We start from the raw sequence: 22,036 nt of genomic DNA on the forward strand, positions 1-22,036 counted from the left end.
GTCTCCTGTTTGATTCCTCACCTTGATTGGGTCCTGGGCTTGCCATCTCATCTCACATCCTAAGTCATCATCACAATAAAAGCCCAAAGTCACCAAAATGTGATGGATACCCCTTTAGAGTTCCTGCTTTCAGTGAATTTTTGGCCTCTGCAGATTTATCACTTTCCTTTAGTTCAGCAAATCATTTAAAATTATTATTTAAATCATAATTTAAAAATATTTTATCAGATGGGCTTGTTGGATGATCTAGTTGACCATATTTCTGGAAAGAGAAGGGAAAGCATTTATGTCTCCCTGCTTTGCTAGGTTATAAGCTCCTTGAGGAAGAGTTATTTCCTATCAATTTTTGTGTCTTGTTTTCCATGACTGTTATTCATGGTTCCTAGTACAGTGTTTAAACCATTAAATATGGTGATACTTCATTTTATGTATCATCTTCACATGGCTATAGTGACAAGCTCTTTGGTCAAACACCAGGCTAGGTGTTGCTGTAAGGGTATTTTTAAGATGTGATTAGCATCTACAACCAGCAAACCCTAAGCAAACCATATTACCCTCTATAATGTGGGTAGGCCTTATCAATCAGAAACCTTAAGAACAGACTGAGGCTTCCCAAAGAAGAAAGAATTCTTCCTCAAGCCTGAAAGATAGAAACCCTGTCAGAATTTCAAGCCTATTAACTTGCCCTCTGGATTTTAAACTCAAGACTTCAACACCAACTCTTACCTGTCTGCTAGTTTCCTCTGTCAGCCTGCCAGGTGGCTCAGTGGTCAAGAATCTGCCTGCAAATGCAGGAGACTCAGGTTCAGTCTCTGGGTCAGAAAGATCCCCTGAAGGAGGAAATGGCAACCCACTCCGGTATTCTTGCCTGATAATTTCCATGGACAGAGGAGTCTGGCAGGCTGCAGAGAGTCAGACACAACTGAGCATACACATACACAGTTTGCCTATAGTTTTCAGATTTTACACCCCCACAATTACATGAGCCAGTTCTTCAAATAAATCTCTCTCTCTCTCTCACTCCACACAAACAAATATTTCCTATTGGTTCTGTTTCTCTCAAGGATCCTGACTAATACAGATGCTCAAAAAATATTTAGAAATATCTGCTAAGTAAATGTACTTATGAACAAAAGACACTGAATAAGTGGCTTGCTGTTAAATTGTATGATTTATCAAAGCTTCTATCTGGAGGTTTGCCTCCCTCTTAGGACTTTCCATTTTTTAATAAAAGTGTATGTACCATTCTGCCTCAGCTCTGCTCTACTTTCCATTTAATAGGAAAGCTGTGGGAGAGATTTCTAAATTCATATCCTGTTCCTCAATGTATGTTCAGTTATGTGTGATATAGGAGACCTTTGTGCCTGTGTTAGAATGAAAACTGCTGCTCAGAACTGGTACAAATTCTTAGGACATCCAGGAGAACCACAGGGCCTCTGGGACTACAGAGTCTCCCTTGTATAAGTTCGTGGTACAAAGTTCTTCCGCATAATCTTCTGGCCAGTACAGCATTTCTCGGCTATTTCTCTTCACATTTATTTTGTGATTCAGATCCTAGGCACATTTTGTTTTCAGGTTGGCAGAAAACCTGGGAATTAAAAATGGAAACTCAAAAGTCAGAGGTTACCAAAGAAATAAGAAAGAGTGGTAAACGATTCAAGGGAGACATTTGCAGGCCTTTTGAAGGTGAAGAGCCTGATAAATTCCACCTCTAGCTTCTGCAAGCTCATAATTCATGCTTTTATCCTCATATGGAAAGCCCTTCACTGCTTTCCAGGCTTAAAAGAACTTGGGATGCTGAAGAACTAGATCTTAAGTTGTCATATGGCTGGTTTAATGGCAACCCACTTCAGTGTTCTTGCCTGGAGAATCCCATGGATGGAGGAGCCTTGTGGGCTGCCGTCTATGGGGTTGCACAGAGTCGGATACGACTGATGCGACTTAGCAGCAGCAGCAACAACAGCAAAAGTGAAAGCTTACAGTTGTTTTGTGTAGCTTTGTGTTACAAAATTAAAGTGATTTAAAAAAATCATGATTAATTTAATATGGTTGTTACTCCATGGGGAAGACTTGGGGGCTAGGCCAGGAAAGGCTAGTCTAGCATTAAATATGAAAGTCTTGTTCATGAAGTGCTCTGGTCAGAGCTGCTTTTTTTGGAAACTCCAGATCCTTAATCTGGGGGTGGCTAGATGGGAACACACATTTGTAACGAATCATCAAGCTGTATATGTAAGGTGTATGCTTTCCCCTGACATTAAGCTGTACCACTGTATCTCAGTTTAAAGGAGACAAAGAGGATCTGACAATGTAGAGGATAGATTGGTGTTGAGTCCATCTTTTGAATTCCCATTAGCACTTAGAGACACAGACTAGTGTCTCCTTAGTCTAGCCTTCTCCTCTGTTCCCACCTGTTTTCCTGACCTCTCCATAGCATCACCTAAGCCTCCACAGGAACATCATCACCTTTTCCTTCCCTACCAGCAAATGGGATTTCAACTGGAGTCTTCTTGATAGATATGGGAAAATCACATCAAGACTGGGAAGAAGGTTATTCTGGCATATGAAAACATAGCTCTGGTCCTGTGGTACACAGCTGTGAACTCTGGATTCACAGAGCTGACTCAGATCTTGGCAAGGATCTTTGACAGGCAACCTCTGCTCTTCAAAAATCCCTCTTCTACTTCTGAAGAGAACCCATGTTTTATAAGTTTCAAACTTCTCTCAGGCTAGAACAGATATTGTAAATCTTGCTGTGCTTAGTCGCTCAGTTGTGTCCGACTCTTTGTGACCCTATGGACAGTAGCCCACCAGGCTCCTCTGTCCATGGGGAATCTCTAGGCAAGAATACTGGAGTGGGTTGCAATGCCCTCCTCCAGGGGATCTTCCCAATCCAGGGATTGAACACAGGTCTCCCACATTGCAGACAGATTCTTTACTAACTGAGCCACCAAGGAAACCCACTTATGGGAAGGCAAATATAGGGCCTGCCCTGGAGGTGAATGAAATTTTGATTTTAGCTTCTGTTTCTCTTTGCATAGCTGGTGTTATGTTGATGGCCAGTAGACATGAATACAGAACTACCCTGAGGTGGGATGTTTCAGTCCTTAGCATGCTCACTTTGACTCTCTTTCATGTCTCTTCTGATTCAGTCAAGTTCATAGAAGCATTAGCTACTGGAAAAAGAAGTTAAAACAAGCTCAGTTCTTTTCAAAAAAGCAAAACTTGAAATGTTTATTAAAGGCAGTAGGGGGGAGGGTAAATACATCTACCTCACTCATCACAATCATCTTCCCATCCTCCTGGCCTCTTCCTCCCTCTCTTATCCTCCAACCCCATACTCTCTTCTTGAGCGATAGGCACACCCATAGCCACCCCTCCATCACCTTGTATTGATAGGTTTAGGTAAAACATCCTCTTTCAGTGTTTGAATGATAAGCTTTGGTAAGAAAATATTACACATTCACCAGATTTATGGGCACCAAATGAATATTTTTGTACATTTCAACATGGCCAAATGTGCCTAGCTGGTCGTTCGTCAGTCCTACCTCAAAATAAAATGTTCTTCTGCCTGCCTCTCCAAATTTCAAGGGGGAAAAAAAAGTGAGAGTGGAAGCAAAGCATACACAGACATAGTTTGGCAGCTTAAAAATGGTCTTTAAAAGTTTTAGTTGAAACTTGGCTTTTGTCTCTCAGCCCTCAGGGGAAAAATGTGAGCTTGTTTCCTCATTGAAAAAATATCATAGCCCTTGACAGGCTGGATTCTTTGATCCTCCAGTATTGCAGTGATTCTCCAGCGCCCTCCTACACCCCATCCCTCTTCACCCCTCCCCACCCCACGTAACTGGGGCTTTGTAACCTGATGCTCCATAAAGAGCATTTCCACAAGGGCATTAAGACATGTCCCCACATAATATTAAACCTGTCCCCCAATTGCCCTCCCCTTACTCCCAAGCACAGTCCCCTCCTGAGGCTTCCACCATGAGGCTGGGCTGGCAGGAGAAGCTGGCTCAGCTGTTTCGAATTAGGGGCAATGGGAGGCTTCCTTGTAATATATGACTTAATCAGGGGTCCCTGAAGTAAACAGTCCAAACTGCGTCTGGAAATGACCCGAAATTGGACTTCATAAACCTCCTTTGGCTTTGGAGCTGGGAAGGAATTTGAATCTCTCATAGGTGTGTTATACGTTATTGTTAGCAGATGGGTAGCTGTCCTCAGACCCCCATAGGAATGAAGTATGCTGTGCAGTGGTTGAGTACAATTAGGGTTACCAGATAAACTACAGGATGCCTAGTTAAGTTTCATTCAGATAGATAATATTTTTTTAGTACTGCTGTCCCAAATATTGCACGGCTACCATGGTGTTATTGTGCCAGTCTTGTAGTGTTATTGCAATAATTTCCAGGAGTGAAGGATCCTTGGTGTTCTTGATATTACCTCCTTCCTACTGAGGCAAGGCTCAGACCTCTGTAAAGCTCCATCTGTAAACTTTGGGTCATTTTTGTTTTTATGATTTCTCGTTAAGACTAGTATCCTGTCGCTCTTTTTTCAGGTGAGTTAGCGGTTCATGAGTTGCATTGGAGAAGGAAATGGCAACCCACTCCAGTGTTCTTGTCTGGAGAATCCCAGGGACGGGGGAACCTGGTGGGCTGCCCTCTATGGGATCGCACAGAGTCAGACACGACTGATGCAACAATCAGCAGCAGCGTCGAGTAAGAAGGAAACTGCTGCCCATAGGCACTCTTCCCCAATAAGCCAGAATTTAAATGCTTTAAGTGTTGTCATTACATGCATACAGATGGCCAGCAGACAAATGAAAAGATGTTCAACATCACTAATTATTAGAAAAATGCAGATAAAGACTATAATAAGTTGGAGGTGGGAGGGAGGTTCAAGAGGGAGGGGACATGTGTATACCTACGGCTGATTCATGTTGATGTATGGCAGAAACCAACATAATATTGGAAAGCAATTATCCTCCAATTAAAAATAAATAATCTTATTTAAAAAGAAAAAAAATTATAATAAAGTACCACCTCACACCAGTCAGAATAGCCATCATCAAAAAGTCTACAAATAATAAATTCTAGAAAGTGTGGGAATGTGAATTGGTTCAGTCATTATGGAAAATAGCATTCCAGTTCCTGTTCAGTCACTTAGTCGTGTCTGACTCTTTGCAACCTTGTGAACTGCAGCACGCCAGGCCTCCCTGTCCATCACCAATTCCCAGAGTTCACCCAAACCCATGTCCACTGAGTCAGTGATGCCATCCAACCATCTCATCTTCTGTCGTCCCCTTCTCCTCCTGCCCTCAATCTTTCCCAGCATCAGGGTCTTTTCAAATGAGTCAGCTCTTCGCATCAGGTGGCCCAAGTATTGGAGTTTCAGCTTCAGCATCAGTCCTTCCAATGAACACTCAGGACTGATCTCCTTTAGGATGGACTGGTTGGATCTCCTTGCAGTCCAAGGGACCCTCAAGAGTCTTCTCCAACACCACAGTTCAAAAGCATCAATTCTTCAGCGCTCAGCCTTCTTCACAGTCCAACTCTCACATCCACACATGACCACAGGAAAAACCATAGCCTTGACTAGACGGACCTTTGTTGACAAAGTAATGTCTCTGCTTTTCAATATTCTGACTAGGTTGGTCATAACTTTCCTTCCAAGGAGTAAGCGTCTTTTAATTTTATGGCTGCAATAACCATCTGCAGTGATTTTGGAGCCCCCAAAAATAAAGTCTGACACTGTTTCCACTGTTTCCCCATCTATTTGCCATGAAGTGATGGGACCAGATGCCGTGATCTTCGTTTTCTGAATGTTGAGCTTTAAGCCAACTTTTTCACTCTCCTCTTTCAGCTTCATCAAGAGTCTCTTTAGTTCTTCTTCACTTTCTGCCATAAGGTTGGTGTCATCTGCATATCTGAGGTTACTGATATTTCTCCCGGCAATCTTGATTCCAGCCTGTGCTTCTTCCAGCCCAGCGTTTCTCATGATGTACTCTGCATATAAGTTAAGTAAGCAGGGTGACAATATACAGCCTTGACGTACTCTTTTTCCTATTTGGAACCAGTCTGTTGTTCCATGTCCAGTTCCTCAAAAAATAGACTTGCCATATGATCCAGTTGATCCAGCAATCCCACTCCTGGGCATACACCCAGACAAAATTATAATTTGAAAAGATACATGCACCCTAGTGTTCATAGCTACTATTTGCAGTAGCTGAGACATGTAAACAACCTAAATCTGCATCAGCAGATGAATGGGTAAAAAGGATGCAGTATATGTATACAATGCACTCAGCCATTAAAATACCATCAGCCATTAAAAGGATGAAATAATGCCATTGACAGTAACGGGGATGGACCTTGAGATTATCATACAAAATGAAGTAAATTCGAAAGAGAAAGAGGAATGCCATCCGATATTGCTTATCTGTGAAATTTAAAATCTGACACAAATGAACATATCTATGAAACAGAAACAGACTCACAAGCATAGAGAACAGACTTGTGGTTGCCAAGCAGGAAGGAAGGTGAGGGAGCAATGGATCGGAAGTTTGAGATTTACAATCCGAACTATTATATGTAGAACGGGTAAATAGCAAAGTCTTACTGTTAGCACAAGGAATTATATTCAATACCCTGTGATAAACCATAATGGAAAAGAATATGAAAAAGAATGTATATATATGTAGACTTGAATCACTTTGCTATAGAGCAGAAATTAACATGCCTCTATAAGTTCACTGTACTTCAATAAAATAATTTTTAAACAGTGTCATTATATGGATCAGTTCTGTATCTTAGAGCTTTATTACCCTACGAGTTGTATTATTTGATATTACTCAGATGAGTCATTACCATTACTGTTATTAAATAAAAGAAACATACAAAAGGAACATTTGAGTTGTTATCATTTCCTCTAGTGGTAATAATTTAGAAATTTTTGTCATATTTTTCAACTTTGTAATAAAGCTTCTTTACAAATTACATTTGTCATTGCTGTTTGAAGCCCACAAGAAAAATGGCTTATGAGAAATGAGGTAGAAATGTCAGAACTGCTTTACCATAATATTGAAAAAGAAGTAGGAAGGTTCAGGGAGGTGGCAGTGTTAGAATAGATTTTCTATGTAAGACTCAAGAATCTGCCTCTCGACTACATTCCCTGGGAGAACTCGGAATATGTTCTTCTCATAAGGGTAGAAGGATTGCATTGGGGCATCATCATCTGTATTTTTGAGCTTGTGGTAAAAGATGAGAGGTGTTGCATGGTCCTAGAGAACCCTTGGAAAGGTACAGTCCTGGGACCCCAGCATCCCCCTTTTCTCCCAATCGCTCCAACAGCAAATCCCAACATCCTGTTACATGTACCTCAACCCCAAATGGCTATGCTAGTGGTGAATGCTGCTGATAATCCTGCCTAAGGATACCTCCCCTGTCAGGTGGCAGAGTCCTGCTGGGAGGCGTACACCCAAAAGAGAAAGTTTTTGATCATCCCAGACAGAGGTATAGCTGGTGGACTAAACAGGAGGTAAAAAAAAAATCCACAGTGTTTAAAATGTATTAGATTGGGTAAAGGAAAAGGAAGCCCCAAATCACTCCTCATGCCAGTTAGGAAGAACAGGGCATCTGAGTATTAAAGGGATTATCCTCAAGAAATACAACAGGAAATGGGGGTGGAGTTTACAAACAGTGACAGAAGGAAACATTGTAAGATGAATTAGGTAAGATTTGCAAGAGTCAACAATGAGGAAACCAAGAGACAGAACATGGCACAGAACACAAAAGCCAGAGAAGAGCTTGGTTAGAAGCACCAACCCCACACAGAAGATACAATAAGAAAAGGCAAGAGAGGAAATTATTCCAATGGTGCAGGAAACTCACTTGCCTGGAAAATTCATAAAGAAAGGGCAGATACATTAACATCATCAACAGAGGAGGCAAAAACAAAGATAGGTAACAATAGAGAATCTGATGGTATGATCAAGAAGGGAAAGAAAGGGATTAAAAACTGATAAGGAAAATTAAACAGGCAAAGATACAGAATTTAAATTTTTATTTTTATTTATTCCTGTTCCCACATTTTATTGTATTTCCCTGGCAGACGTCCCACACTCTGGTAAGTCTGGGGGAAAGGGAGGGGTTGGCAGAATAATGTTGCTTTGGGGATTCGAATCTTATTACTTGGTGCTGTTAGTGCTGGGCAGACATTTATAAAAATTGCATGCTGTAGTGGCAGGTCATTTGTTTAAAAATGAATCTTGAGCTTCAAATTTAGGACAAATGTGCAGGGTTAAACGAAATAAAGAGAAATATTAATAGGATGAAGGCAAAGAGAAGGTGGGGTGACAGTGGGCAGTTGGCTTGGAGGGAACTAGAAAACCTGCCAGTGATCAAGAATGAGAGAAACCCAGCTGCCAGATCCCCTATGGACGAGAGACATTGACTTCCTGGAAGTTGTCTTTTTGGCTGCTTACTTCCCTAGGGATTTTCCTTTAAATTAGTATTATTAGCCATAAGCTTAGACAAAAATCACCGGAGTTGGGTTTGGAGGTTAGATACCATCATAATTAGTTCTGCTTTTCACATTTTAATTACCATTTTTCTCTCTTTCTTTTTTGGGCCTCATCTTCTGCTTGGGAAAATTGTATTCCCGAGCACATCATCTTATTCCCCCCATGTGCCTCCCCATTCTCTTCTGTCCTTTGCTCCTCTCCTTCTTTGTGAGAGGACAGGAGGCACATTAGGGCGACCCCAGTCTGAGGTCTGGGCTCTGACCTCCTGCATTCCTCCTACGTTGATTCCGTCTCCTGGAAGTGGTCTGAGGTCCCGCGGAGAACCTCACGGCTGGGGCCACCACGGCCTTTGCAGCAGCTTCGCATCTTCTTGCTCCTCAGGAGGGTGGCGTCCTTCTTCTGAGCCAGGCACTGCAGGCTCCTTCTTTTTCCTTCTTGCTGCAGCTTTGCAGGGTCATTTTCTAAAACATTCACCGGAAGGGAGAAGGAAGAGTTATTGGTGCCTTTTTCCCCAGGTGACTTTTTGTTAAAAGGCTGCTTTGGAGAGTATTTACAATCCAAACAGTCCACAGAGATTGCCTCCCCATGTGATAGCCTCTTTAGCTGAGTTCTCTGGGGTCCAGGTGGGGGAGACAGAGTCGCCCACACAGGGCTCCCTCCCAGCACTGTCTGGCCTGGCCCCTGTCTCTGCAGAGTGCTGAGGCTGCCTCTGAAAAGCAGATCCTGTAAAGTGGTATTTTCCCCTTTTCTAATCTCAGAAAAGCTGTCAGACTGGTTCTGAGCCTCCCCTCTGTTACAAAATTTGATGTGTGGTGCTGGGTTTTATCAAGAAGCTAGTGTATCCAGGGCCATCGAGACAGATTTTCACAGGCAAATAACTGGGTTGGCCAAAAAGTTCATTTGGGTTTTTCCGTAAAATGTTGTGAAAAAATCCGAATGAACTTTTTATCAAATCCATAGCTTTGAAATGATTCTTGGTTGCTGAGCATCTTGCTTCACTTCTGTTCTTCTTGTTAGCTTGTGTGCATTTTTGATATTTCTTCTATGTGGTACAGACCAAAGAAGCAGTTTCCTCATTAGCATCCTTATGTATATCTCTTTTAACTATGTTTTGGAGACTCAAGTGGCATTTTACTTCAAAATTCCCTCATACACATGGACTTGGAGAGATACAGACTAGACTCATATTTCCTGTATTAAAATACTTGCTCAAGAAACACTGTTCTTTCTGGTTTATCAAACAAGCAAGTGTGTCTCCAGAGAATTTTGAGTTCAGACATGAACAACTCCGTGAACCTTTCTGTGTGTGAATCACTTGAGCTTTGGAAGGGTTTCCTCATGGAATTTATGATTGCATAAAGTATCCTACTTCCACCTGAAATGTTTCATGAGATGATCTCTCAGCAAAGACTGTTAGTTTTATAATGCATAAGCGGCATTTGAGAAAATAAACTCTGCATGAACAAAAAGCTTTCAGCTTCTTGCATATATTCTGTCTTCTCAGAAAACCAAAGAGCTCTCATGAGCTAATGAAATTTGAACCTCAAAGATTCAACTAATTAATCTATTCCTGTTTCCATATTTTATTCCCAGTGGCCAGTTTCACACCCATTATATTTAGGAGAACTGGAAAACTTGGGAGATATTTTCGGCCTGGCTTTTTTTTCTTTAACTTTTAAAAAAGTGCTATTGACTCTCTCCCTCTTTTTTTTAAACTTTGCACCAGCCAGTCCAACTCTTCATCTTGTTGAATTGCCCCAGGAGACTTAAGCTCTGAAACCCAATTCCCCTCAAGCAAAGACATTTCATAGTCTTTTAGAAGTGAAAAGCACCCCAGTCTCACCCATTTCAACAGTTTCAACACAGGAAAGGACTCAGGAGAAGGAGAAGGAACTGTACAATATTGGGAAACTTTACACAGCAAGAAGAGATTGTTGGAACTTTCAGATTCCGTATGCTTTCCACCAGCGAGCCCTATAAAGTGGCCGACATCAACAGAGACAAGAAGAAGGTGTGAGTTAAAGATTTCACTTTTGTTTTGGGTTTAAAATGAAGCGACAGTGTTCCCTACAACGCATTTCTTTAGCTTTCAGACCGTCTAGAGTGTCTTGCCTTTGAGGCCACGACTGAGGTGAGCTTATCACAATTTCCACGGCCTGAAGCCTACAACCTCACCTCTGGCTCCTACCATTTGGCTCAAGTACAGCTTTTCTCCAGCTCCTACCCTCCTCCCCAGCCTCCTGGGAAGACTCTGTTGCCTGATCTTTATTGCTCTTTTCCCACACTCCATTATACAGTGTGATATCAGCCTCTGAATTTATTTATTAGGACTCAAGTCTACAATATACAACCCCCACTTTTCCTGTCTGACACGGCACCTTCGCAGCAGAGGGGGCGAGAGGCGCTGCTTGTCATAAACAGTGGTAGAAAGTCGGCACCCAGAGGGGAAGGGCCAGAGGCTTGCAAAAGAGCCAGCCCTCTGGAGGCCCCTCAGAGCCAAATTGGTTTTTCAAAGCTTTACACTCACAGTTCCACAGTCCAGACGGGCAGCCACAAACAGCTCCTTGTGGGGGAGTGCATTTGCAGTTGGCAAACTTATATTCACATGTCTGGCCTTCACTTGGGACACTGGCTCCATTTTTTAAAAATTAGCTTTTTGTCTAATAAGCTTAATCTTTGTCATTGATGTTCCCATTCAATATGTCTAAACAATCTGCAAACCTAGATTGGGTATTTTTTTAAAAAAACAGGTAATACAAATACATTGTGTATAACTCAAAATGGTAGTAAAAATATATATTTGTTGAGAAGTCTCACTCCCACCCCTGCCTCCGTGGATTCATCCCCATCCCCACCCACTATGTGTAACCACTTGTATCAGTGTTTTTATATCCTTTCAGTGCTTCTTTTTCTACCTGTTTTAAAAATAAGCCTTTTATTTTAGAATAGCTTTAGATTTACAGAGGCATTGCAAAGATAATATAAAAAGCTTTTGTGTTCTCCTCATCCAATTTCTTCTACTGGTATTATCTTATACTACCATGTCTATTTGTCACAACCAAGAAATGAGCATTGTATGTAAGTATGAACTAAATTTTACACTATTCATCGTTCATGAACGTCCTTTTTCTGGCCCAGTATCCCACTAGGATGCTACATTGGTCATCATGTCTTTTTTGGCTCCTCTTGGTTGTGATAGTTTTACAGATTTTTACTTTTTTTTAAGTTAAATTTTTTATTGGATAAAGTTGGTGGATAAAAATGAAAGAGGAGAGTGAAAAAGTTGGCTTAAAGCTCAACATTCAGAAAACGAAGATCACGGCATCTGGTCCCATCACCTCATGGCAAATAGATGGGGAAATAGTGGAAACAGTGGCTGACTTTATTTTGGGGGGCTCCAAAATCACTGCAGATGGTGATTGCAGCCATGAAATTAAAAGACGCTTACTCCTTGGAAGGAAAGTTATGACCAACCTAGTCAGAATATTGAAAAGCAGAGACATTACTTTGCCAACAAAGGTCCATCTAGTCAAGGCTATGGTTTCTCCCGTGGTCATGTGTGGATGTGAGAGTTGGACTATAAAGAAAGCTGAGCACCGAAGAATTGATGCTTTTGAACTGTGGTGTTGGAGAAGACTCTTGAGGGTCCCTTGGACTGCAAGGAGATCCAACCAGTCCATCCTAAAGGAGATCAGTCCTGAGTGTTCATTGGAAGGACTGATGTTGAAGCTGAAACTCCAGTACTTTGGCCACCTGATGCGAAGAGCTGACTCATTTGAAAAGACCCTGATGCTGGGAAAGATTGAGGGCAGGAGGAGAAGGGGACGACAGAAGATGAGATGGTTGGATGGCATCACCAACACAATGGACATGGGTTTGAGTGAACTCTGGGAGTTGGTGATGGACAGGGAGGCCTGGCGTGCTGCAGTTCATGGATTCGCAAAGAGTTGGACACAACTGAGCTACTGAACTGAACTGAACTGACATAGAACATTGTGTAAATTTAAGGTTATAGAGTGGTATTGCTTTGGTCTATTTATATATTGTGATATGATTTCCATTGTAATGATATTTATCACATTACATACTTACAGTACAATACTACTGTCTATATTCCATATACAGTCTATTAGATCTTTGTGGCTTATTTAGTACTCATTACAAGTTTGTACCATTAAATACCATCTGTCTTATCCCTCTGCCCCAACTCCCCTGGTAACCACCATTTTATATTGTTTGTTTGTTTACAGTTTGACTTTTTAGGTTCTACATAAAAGTGTTTCTGTCTGACTTATCTTTCTTGTCATAATGTGCTCAAAGTCCATCCATGTTATTGCAAATGGAAGGATTTCCTTCTTTCTCATGGCTGAATAATATTCCATTGTGTGTATATACTACATCTTTCTTATCCATCCATCCATTGATGGGCATTTGAGTTGGGTGCATATCTTGGCTATTGTGAATAATTGCTGCAATAAACATGGGAGTCTATATATCTCTTGTTTTCATTTCCTTTGGGTATATAACTAGAGGTGGAATTAATTTGTTGAGAAACCTCCCTATTGCTTTCCACAGTGGTTGGGCTTAATTTCTATTCCCACCAACCATGTGTAAGGATTCCCTTTTCACCACAGCCTCACCAGCACCTATTGTGTCTTGTCTTCTGAATGACAGTGGTGAGGTAACATCTCATTGTGGTATTTAGTTGCATTTCCCTAGATTTTTCTCGTATTTAATGATGCTGACAGATTTGAGGAGTGCTGGGTTGGGTATTTTATAGAATATCACTTTGGGGGTTTGTTTGATGTTCTCCTCATAATTAGGCTGAGAGGAAGACCACAGATCTGTTGTGGTTGTTCAGTAGCTAAGTCGTGTCTGATGCCTTGGACTGTAGCATGCCAGGCTCCCCTGTCCTCCTCTATCTCCCAGACTTTGCTTAAATTCATGTCCATTGAGTCGGTGATGCTACCTAACCATCTCATCCTCTGCCATCCCTTTCTCCTTTTGCCTTCAATCTTTCCCAACACCAAGGTCTTGACCAGTGAGTCAACTCTGCACCAGGTGGCCAAAGTACTGGCCAAGAGCTTCAGCATCAGTTCTACCAATGAGTATTCAGAGTTGATTTCTTTAAGGATTAACTGGTTTGATCTCCTTGCAGTCCAAAGACCACAGAGCTGTACTGTTTTTCTCATCACATCATATTAGCAGGTACCTGCTGTCAACATGACTTATTGCTGTTGACATTGACCTTGATCACCTGGCTGGGGTGATGTTTACCAGGTTTCTCTGTTGAGAATTGACTTCCTTCCCTCTCCCCCCTTTGCATACTCAGCTCTTTAGAAGCAAGTCCCTAAGAGTGGCCCACAATGGGGGAGGGGTTTACATGTTCCTTAATCTGTATTTGGTAAATTGGCAGGGCCCTTTGGAACACCAAACCTTACGCTAAGACTGTTCCTCTGAGTGGAGGCTCCAGCATCAGACTTTCTCAGCAGGATCTCACCTTCTGATACATTCACACATTCTCAGAGGCAACTCACACACTTGCCCGCTTGCTGAGCTTTCAGGCTATCATTTTAATCATGCTTTAATAGCGACCCTTCTACATCAAAATCCACTTTTACGAGGGTGAATACCACAGTGCTCTGGTGCTAGGAAAATGCTCTCTCCATTAAATTTCAGTGGATTTACACTGGATTTTGTTTTAATCTGAGTTCTGAAAAAGAATGTGTGGCTCACAGGACAGTCAGTGTTTGGGGGGTTGATGCATACAGACTGGTAATGGCATGTGTGCGTTGTAGTCCTAGCTCTGGAACTTCCTGTCGGGAAATAAAACTCTTTGAACTGATTTCTGTTTTACCACTCCCTCCCACACTGTGGGCTTGAGAAATTCATTCTCCTGGGACCTCAGAATTGCCACCTGCCAAGTGGAGAGGGTGGCATGAGGCCCCAGCAGAGCATCTTGCTAAACACTTCATAACCGGAATCAGACGGACTGAAGAGGGCAGCTGTTGATGTCTAGAAGTGATGCACTACAAAGACTCTGGGCACAGAACTCCTCCTCTGTCCCCGGGGAAGGGGTCATGGGGCAAAGAGCCTGGGTGCATGATAGCATTCATGAGCTCTCCGAGGTTCTGGGGGAGGTGGCTCTAGATGCCTCTGAGCAGATATTGTCTGTCCTGTTACTGCAGCATAACATGGAAACTCCTCTTTTCCGTCAGCTGATAAAAATAAGCAAGGCAAAACAACAATCTTTAGTGGACATTCATAGTCTTGAAAAATATAAATATAATCTCAGGAATGGGAGTGTTTTTTGTAAGTATGTACATATGTATCCGACTGCACCGGGTCATAGCTGCAGGACAAAGGATCTTCAATCTTCATTGCAGCATGTGGGATCTTTTAATTGTGGCATGCAGCGTCTATTTTTCTTTCTTTCTTTTTTTTTGGTTGTGGGATATGAACTCTTAGTTACAGCATGTGGGATCTACTTCCCTGACCAGGGATCAAACCCAGGCCTGCTGTATTGGGAATGCAGAGTCTTAGCCACAGGACTGCCAGGGAAGTCCCAGAATGGGAGTGTTTTTAATGAGAAGCAAATTACCTGTATCAACTGATGTGGCTTATAGAAGTGACTGACGAAAGGACAATCATTTATCAAATTCTGGAAGCCCCTTCAGTTCAGTTCAGTTCAGTTCAGTCGCTCAGTCGTGTCCGACTCTTTGCGACCTCAGAATGCAGCACGCCAGGCCTCCCTGTTCATCACCAACTCCTGGAGTTTACTCAAACTCATGTCCATCAAGTCGGTGATGCCATCCAACCATCTCATCCTCTGTTGTCCCCTTCTCCTCCCACCTTCAATCTTTCCCAGCATCAGGGTCTTTTCAAATGAGTCCATTCTTTGCATTGGGTAGCCAAAGTATTGGAGTTTCAGCTTCAGCATCAGTTCTTCCAATGAATTTTCAGGACTGATTTCCTTTAGGATGGACTGGTTTGATCCCCTTGCAGTCCAAGTTACTCTCAAGAGTCTTCCCCAACACCACAGTTCAAAAGCATCAATTCTTCAGTGCTCAGCTTTCTTTATAGTCCAACTCTCATGTCCCTTCAAGACCCCACTAAAGGTTCACCTCTGTTTCAGCACAGTCTTAACTGTAGGTGAATTACATCATGTCAGGTTCTCAGTACTCACTTGCTCTTTCAACCAACAGGCATTTCTCTAAGCCAGGGACTGTGTTAGTAGTAGTAGTAGTGAAAGTCACTCAGTCATGTTTGACTCTTGTAACCTCATGGACTGTAGCCCGCCAGGTTCCTCTGTCCATGGGATTCTCCAGGCAACAATACTGGAGTGGGTTGCCCTTTCCTTCTCCAGGGGATCTTCCTGACCCAGGAATTACTGTATTAGTAATTCACCCTAAAAAGCATGAAAAATATTGTTCTAAATGTCAGCACAACCTTCGTGACTCATTAAAATCTTTCAAATACATTTGTCCAGACCAAAATATACATCTTCAAGCCAAAGATTATATTTTTTCTTGGCCACACCCTTCATCAAGTCATCTTTTCTCTTCCACAATCTGCTCTGGCCCCAGAGAGAGTCGGGAGAGGGAAGTATTTGCAGGATGTTGTGGGTCAATCAAATAGAAAGGATGTGACAACTTGTTGTGGGTTTGTGATGTTTCAATTGGGTTGTTCCCAGTTGGGGTGACAGATTTGTATGGGGCAATCCTGTCATACTCCTCTTGCTGTCCTTAATCACAAAAATGTGCTGGAAAACTGGATGTTGTGGAAAGATTGTGGAATTATGTGATTCCCACAGAGCATGGTGTTTGGCAGTGGTTGGCAGATGATGGTTGTCATTAAGTGCTTCTGAGTTCTCTGAAATACTTGCTTGTGAGACAAACAGCTGAGCTTTTGGTCATTCCTGATAGAGGCCTAAATATTACATCCAGGGCTTGTCTTGTTCTGTGTGCTGAGTGAGCCATTGACTGATAGAGAGAGGTCCCCCACTGAAGAATATTCTATCCCCATCTCCCCATCACCTCCTACTACCATCAACCCTTCCCACCAACATGTCTTTCTCAGATATCCTTGGATGTCACCACTAGTCTTTTAACTGTGAAAGTTCTAAAGAACTATGCGTTCACTGATACGGGTCACGCTTCAGTCCATCATTAGCCATTAGCAGACTAAACGTGTTTATTGGATTAATTCAGCCAACTCTGCCAGGCTCAGATAGATTAAGGGGAAAAATTATTTTTTTAATTGATGGAGAAAAAAAATCTAGAACAACAACAACAAATCTAGATTGATTAGCAGCATAGAACACTGGTTAATCCTGTGACTCTAAGAGTCAGACATCTGCCCTCATGATCTTCTAGTTTCATAACTTCTTTTCTTTTAATTATTTTTTATTGAAGGATAATTCCTTTACAGAATTTTGTTGTTTTCTGTCAAACCTTAACATGGATCAGCCATAAGTATACATATATCCCCTCCCTTTTGAAACTCCCTCCCATCTCCCTCCCCATCCCACTCCTCTAGGTTGATACAGAGCCCCTGTTTGAGTTTGCTGAGCCATACAGCAAATTCCCTTTGGCTATCTATTTTACATATGGTAATATAAGTTTCCATGTTACTCTTTCCATACATCTCACCCTCTCCTCCTCTCTCCCCATATCCATAAGTCTATTTTCTATGTCTGTTTCTCCACTGTTGCCCTGTAAATAAATTCTTCAGTACCATATTTCTAGATTCTGTACATATTCATTAGAATACAATATTTATCTTTATCTTTCTGACCTACTTCACTCTGCATAATAGTTTCTAGGTTTATCCACCTCATCAGAACTGACTCAAATGTGTTCCTTTTTATGGCTGAGTAATATTCCATTGTGTATATGTACCACAACTTCTTTATCCATTCATCTATCGATGGACATCCAGGTTGCTTTCATGTTCTAGCTATTATAAATAATGCTGCAGTGAACAATCGGAGAAGGCAATGGCACCCCATTCCAGTACTCTTGCCTGGAAAATTCCATGGACAGAGGAGCCTGGTGGGTCTTAAGAGTCCGTGGGGTCACTAAGAGTCGGACATGACTGAGCAACTTCACTTTCACTTTTCACTTTCATGCACTGGAGAAGGAAATGGCAACCCACTCCAGTGTTCTTGCCTGGAGAATCCCAAGGACGGGGAGCCTGGTGGGCTGCCGTCTATGGGGTCACACAAAGTCGAACACGATTGAAGTGACTTAGCAGCAGCAGTGAACAATGGGATACATGTGTCTTTTTCAGTTCTGGTTTCCTCAGGGTATGTGCCTAGGAGTAGGATTGCTGGGTCATATGGTGGTTCTATTCCTAGTTCTTTAAGGAATCTCCATACCGTCTTCCACAGTGGCTGCCAGAACCCCTGTGACCCAGGTAGTTTCATAACTTCTTACTGCGTCAGTTTCTCCATCTGTACAACAGGAATGATAATAACAAGAGTACCTACCTTGTAATATTGCAGTTGGGAGGATTAAAAGAGAACAGTTAGATGAGTGCTTAGAAATGCCTGGCATGCATCAAGTGCTTAATAAATATTACGTCTTGGAGAGAGACTTGAGGACCTAGCTGTTAGCATGAAGGCCCTGGGAATGTGGAGAGGAAGAAGAAACGTCCCAGAGTAAAACATAGTCCAAAAAAAGACTCGCATTCATGTTGCTAGGAACTGGTTTCTATCCCCAAGCGTGGAACTCATAAGCTCTTCTTCTCAACCCTCCCTCCAGGACCTTCCAAGATTCCATCCACAATCAACAAAGGGATTATCTGCTCCAGTTTCTGCGGAGAGTATCATTTTACCCTTAAACCAGAAGGGGGACTCCCTGCATTTTCTGCCTCGGGGGTCAAGTGTCGTCAACTTTTCCATTCATTTCATAGGGATCATGTCCCCACCCTGTCACTGCAGTAGCTTAGGTGACAAGTAATTCAGTAAATTGACTGTTGAAGAACTGCTTGAGTCCAGTACAGACACAAGGACAGAAACAAGGTCAAAAGTTGAAGCTTAGAAGACAGAGAGAAAAGCAATCTTTTCAAGTCTAGACAGCATATTAACAGAAAGGCTTAATGTGTTTCTCTGTTTATAGGAGCTTTTTGCTGACAGCAGTGAACCTGAGCCCTTTTTTCTCCCCATTCTGCAAGTTCCCTTCTGCTGTGTTGTTAGAGGCTGCCTCTGCCCGTGAGCCTGTGGAGGACTGGCGATTAGAAGCTGTGGCTGAGTCTGCAGGGCAGGGGGAAAGAGGGAGGGAAAAAATAACTGGAGGGTTTATATTTTGGGGGCCGAAGGTGAATTCATCACATCAGTCTAATGTGTGTGTCTCTGTGTGTGTTTGAGGTGTGCTTAGTCGCTGGGTCATGTCCAACTCTTTTTGACCCTATAGACTATAGTTCGCCAGGTTCTTCTGTCCATGGAATTTTCCAGAGTGGGTTGCCATTTCCTCCTCCAGGGAATCTTCTGGACCCAGGGATTGAACTCGTGTCTCCTACCTCTGCATTGGCAGGAGGGTTCTTTACCACTGACCCCCCTGGGAAGCCCTAGCAGTTCACAAATATACTTTAGTCCCCCAGTGATTTTTTTCTAGAAATGTTATAATTGTAAATGAGAGAATAGGCAGATTATCAAACATTTTTTGTATGTATTTTTGTTTTCCTAAGGAGAGCAGCTTGAGAACGATATTTTCTTTCATTTTTAATCATTTTTTTAAATTACAAAAATTTATATTTTTAAAAGCCTAACTCTAACTTTGGTTAGAGTATTGAGCAGTAGCTGATGGGAATATAAATTCATTTCCACTTTCTGGTAAGCATTTTGGCAGCATATAATAAAAAGTCATGAAAAAGGGCATATCCTTGGCCCAGAATTTTCATTGCTAGGATTTTGTACTATGGGAATAGTAGTATAAATATTTATATGAGAGAATGTTCCTCACAGAATTATTTAGAATGCCCCCCAAATGGAAATTTTCTAAACACTCTGAAAGAGGGAATGGTTTAGAGAGAATACAATGGGAATGCCAGACAGTCATTCAAAGCCTTCCTTAGGGCAGCATTTAACAGCAGTGAGACATAAGGTAGGGCTTCACATCACAGACTTCAGAGGCCTTAAATTTGAGCTGCTATATGCGGGTGGTGATAACTCACAGGGGCATTAGAAGGACAACAGAAATGAAGATAAAAAATGAGTTGTTGATGATTATGTCATTGTTAGGTAAAACACAGAATGACCAGTATAGTCATAATATATCATTCATTTAAATATTATGTCTATGCGCACGACTTTAATATATGTACACCTTAATATATGTGTACATATATAGTACATTATATGTACATGTAGATATGTATGTATATGATATGCATAGAAGAAAGACTAGAAGGATATACACTAAATGTCAAAAGTAACTAACTCTGGGTGGTGGAATTACAGGTGTGTTTAATTTTCTTATTTTTCTGTATTTTTCAAATGGAAATTCTGAATATACACGGCTTTGATCATCAGCAAGTTTCATAACGTCAGGAGTAAAATCTAGCATTGATCCCTGAGATTACAATGCTTAATCTGTTCTCTATAAAGAACAAGAATTTGCAAGGGATGCAAAGTAACATGCTCTTTAACCTGGAGAGAGACTGGAGGAAGGACTGACCTCTTAGGAGGCGTCCAGCTGTAGGAACAAAGTTCCACCATAGTCAGAGCTCAGAGCTGCGGAATCCGCCTGCCATTGTTCACCTGAGGCACCTGAATGGCTCTGGTTACATAAACCACTAGCTGTTTGTATAAATGGCTATTTTACTCTGGTCTGAATTGGAAAGAGTCTGTTTGATAGAACAGCTTATATAACTGAAATCTGAGACTGAAGGAAGGATTTGGCTTGGACCGTTGATTGCATGGGAGGGTGGGTTGGAAAGGAAACTTCCAGAGTGAGAGGCTCTTATTTTGAGGCAGTGAATTAGAACAAATTGTTCCTCGCACTCCACCTAACCACATTAACACAGTGGGATCTAGCCCATCCATAGAAATGGGTTCTATTCCTTCTTCCAGGGAGGAAACAGGGCTGTTTTTCTCCAGGGATCAAACAAAGTTAAGACACTCATGCCCAGACGCTGGTGGGAATGCCACATTTCATAGTCATTCCATGGTCCACAGGCTGTGCCCCACTGACACGTCAACCCCTTCTGTTTTTAAAAGCTCAAAAACATTTTCATAAAGGTTTTCTTGGGGTGGGATTTTATTTTTGCAAGAGTGGGTGTGTTTGTTGTTTTTTTTTCCTCTTTGAAAACGGTTTCAATTTTTTTCGTTTTTCCCTTCCTGAATTTTAATGGGTCTGAAAGTAGGAGTCTGCCAGAATTTGAACATTCAGAGAAAAAAACACTATAAGATCTTCTTTTCTCGAAAGCCAGCCTAGCGTGTATTTTTCAGGCCTTTCTCCCACACCCGCTCAGCCTAAACCATGAAGGCTGTTGGTGCTGGCCAAGGCCTCACGCTGTAAGTGCACTTGCTTCCTGTTTCATCTTTCACTTCATCTGGACCCTGGGGCAGACTCAATTCTCATCTCTGAGGCTCTGTTATTTCAGTCTTTGGTCTCAATGTCACTTAATCAGGAAAATGCTAATTCCTCAGCAGGGAGAGGAAAGTCATAACTCTCTTCTTAGCTTTATATTAAATCCCCTAGAATCCCCCAAACAAGTAGCCCGATGCTCTTACCTCTATTTTTCCATCTGTAAAGGGAAAAACCATGAAGTGTGTTTAGTCTTCATCCACAGTAATCCATGAAAGCCATTTGGGAACAGTTTAGGTTGTGTCTCATTATCTCAAAAGGTGCAGAGAAAGTATCACATCGTTCAAACTTCATTCATCTTAATCAATGCATATAAGTCAAGTGTGTCTTGGTCCATATTTAGAACAGAAGTGTATACTCACAGATGCAGAGTAGGTATATGTAAACTCTGGCCACGCCCATATGCTCAGTGACTGTCAGTGGGATCCCCTTTCACCTCCTGGTCACTTCTCTGTCCCTACCCCCACCAAAAGGACCTCCTTTTAACTCAGAACCCCAACTCCATGAAGAACTTGTGCAGATTTCAAACCAGAGGGATGACAGTCTTTTAAAATAGTTTTTATGGTAGTGTGAATCACTAATATGACTAATCCTCCTGGGGGCAGTTGCTAATTTTTATTCTGGGATGTCTTCTTGTAAGATCCATAGCCAGTTTATTAATAACTTTAAGGGGGGAAGGAAAAACTACTACATAAATCGTGTATAGAAACAGGGAGATAACATCTCAGGTTCAGGGAGGGAAATGCACGAAACATTGGAAGATCTGGGAAGAAGGCATTCTTCGCTGTGGTCTAAAAAGAGCATAGATGCTAGGGACTTGCCTGGATAGGATCCCTGCACCGTGGTCGGCTGTGTGACCTGGGCAAGTAACAGCCTCTCTGTGTCTCAGTTTCTTTGATCATAAAATGGGGATAATAGTGCTAGTGGCTCAGAG

The 22,036-nt window shown here is 41.9% G+C and overlaps 1 long non-coding RNA gene across 1 annotated transcript; it reads right to left on the reverse strand.

The window, feature by feature from the left end:
- Window positions 1-14,065: 14,065 nt before the first annotated feature.
- LOC133254792 (uncharacterized) lies at window positions 14,066-21,601 on the reverse strand. The gene is made up of 2 exons (XR_009738766.1): window positions 21,249-21,601; window positions 14,066-15,920 (listed from the first exon to the last, which is right to left on the reverse strand). It is a non-coding gene; the product is annotated as an uncharacterized LOC133254792 (long non-coding RNA).
- Window positions 21,602-22,036: the final 435 nt, after the last annotated feature.

The sequence above is a fragment of the Bos javanicus genome, chromosome 10 (genome assembly GCF_032452875.1).
Source record: "Bos javanicus breed banteng chromosome 10, ARS-OSU_banteng_1.0, whole genome shotgun sequence".
NCBI lineage: Eukaryota > Metazoa > Chordata > Mammalia > Artiodactyla > Bovidae > Bos > Bos javanicus.